This window comes from Sphaeroforma arctica (assembly GCF_001186125.1).
Source record: "Sphaeroforma arctica JP610 unplaced genomic scaffold supercont1.182, whole genome shotgun sequence".
NCBI classification, from domain to species: domain Eukaryota; class Ichthyosporea; order Ichthyophonida; genus Sphaeroforma; species Sphaeroforma arctica.
This window is the reverse complement of record NW_014040376.1, coordinates 22,842-24,937: the sequence shown is the minus strand read 5'-3', so window position 1 is coordinate 24,937 and position 2,096 is coordinate 22,842.

The window sequence follows — 2,096 nt, the reverse complement described above, 5'->3', positions numbered from 1 at the left end:
GTACAAATTTGATACCATATACCAAGCTCGCGAGAATGATTAGGAAAAACGCAGACAATATCGGGGTCTCTCTTGATGACATAGCCTAATCTTGTAAGTTGAATCTATCTATACCGGCTGACTACGAACAACAAAAGTTGCAATATAATCAATAAATTTTATTGATAAATATGTTGTATATAATGTATTGCTGTATTACATTTTATAATTCTTTTCTTGTAACTATGGCGGACAATGTAAATTTTTGCCGCCTTACAGAAAAGCGGTATATTGTATACAATTTCAATTTCGCCTGCGAGCTTACAAACTATCTTTGCGAGTCTGTTGACACACTCATTGTGAGTTCTTGATAGTATAATACGCTTTGTGTCTGTGTTTTGCTCAATATCAAACGAGTATCTGTTTGTAGCGTGAGTGGCATGTCATAGCCATATCCTGTATATAGAAGAACTTCCATATGAAAGCCCTTATCGCCCAAATATGAAAGCCCTTATCGCCCAAATATGAAAGCCCTTAACGTCCATACAGGACGATACACGCCACATCTTGAGAGAGCAAACTATCCTCACATAAGTTGGATATTTGACAGTCACTACTCTTTCCATCGTGAAATAATGAACAATGGCATCAAAAAGAGCATTCTAGTAGTTGTGTTTTGGTGCTTGTAAGAGCTCTTAGTAACTTTCTGCAATGTTTGAATCGAATGAGTATGAATGAAAACCTCGGTGCGATCCACATTAAGGCCATTGTCATGGTAGAAACTATATTTAAAATAAAGTAGTCCTAGTTTATTCACAATCATCTCGCTGAGTATGTTCATTAATAGGTGCGGAGTACCGTGTTAATTCTCAAAGTATGTTTGATACCGCCTGTGTACAACCGAGAAGCATCAAATTGACTGTCGTTTGAAATGCGGTCCAATAGTGGATGTGTGCAGGATTGTTCGCAATATAACCATAGCTTAGCTTAAAAACATAAAAAGTTACTTCAGATATGACCGTACACTTGACTATTTTTTCTATTTTGATTTTCTTTTGTGATATACACATCTGACTCTAAAAGGAACCGCCGCCGAAGAAAAAATATGGGTTGAATCCCAATTTTGTACAGCAAGACAAGATTATTTTGCACATATATGACTATAGGACATTGTCTCATAAAGCTTCTACCTACGGATCTTATATCTCACAAATACTCAAAAGGAACCGATTTATATCCTGGTCATACCAGCATCATACAAACTAAGTGCATCGTAGTCTGTAATACAGAAGCTTTGCCCTGGAAATTGTAGGTACTGCCAAACAATTTCATAAGGTTATAGCGCTCACTTGATATTATGTACTTGATTTACACCATATTCATAAATTACCAGACACTGCCAAAAGACGGCGAGACTACACCCTCGTACTGCTGTGAACGTTAACCTCTTGGGTATACATTAAGGTATGCAACTTGTATCACAGTAGAAAGAAATCTAGTTTGCCAATACAATTTATAAGATCTCCTAAATACTTTTATTTCTAGCTGTTTTGCCAAGCCTGTTAAAACTCACATTCGATGAACAAGGGAGGTGAGCACATTAATTTAATGAATCAATTCTGACCGCTAACCTCAGCAATCTATTCAACCAATTCTGACCGCTGACCCCATTATTATACAGAATCAATTCTGACCGCTGACCCCAGCAATTCATTGAATAAATTCTGACCGCTAACCCTAGCAATATATTGAATCAATTCTGACCGCTGACCCCAGCAATTGATTGAATTAATCCTGACCGATGACCCTAGCAATATATTGAATTAATTATGACGGCTGACTCCAGCAATTAACTGAATCAATTCTGACGGCTGACCCCAGCAATTCATTGAATAAATTCTGACCGCTAACCCTAGCAATTTAATGAATCAATTCTGACAGCTAACCTCAGCAATCTATTCAACCAATTCTGATGACCCTAGCAATATATTGAATTAATTATGACGGCTGACACCAGCAATTAACTGAATCAATTCTGACCGCTGACCCCAGCAATTCATTGAATAAATTCTGACCGCTGACCCCAGCAATATATTGAATCAATTCTGACTGCTGAC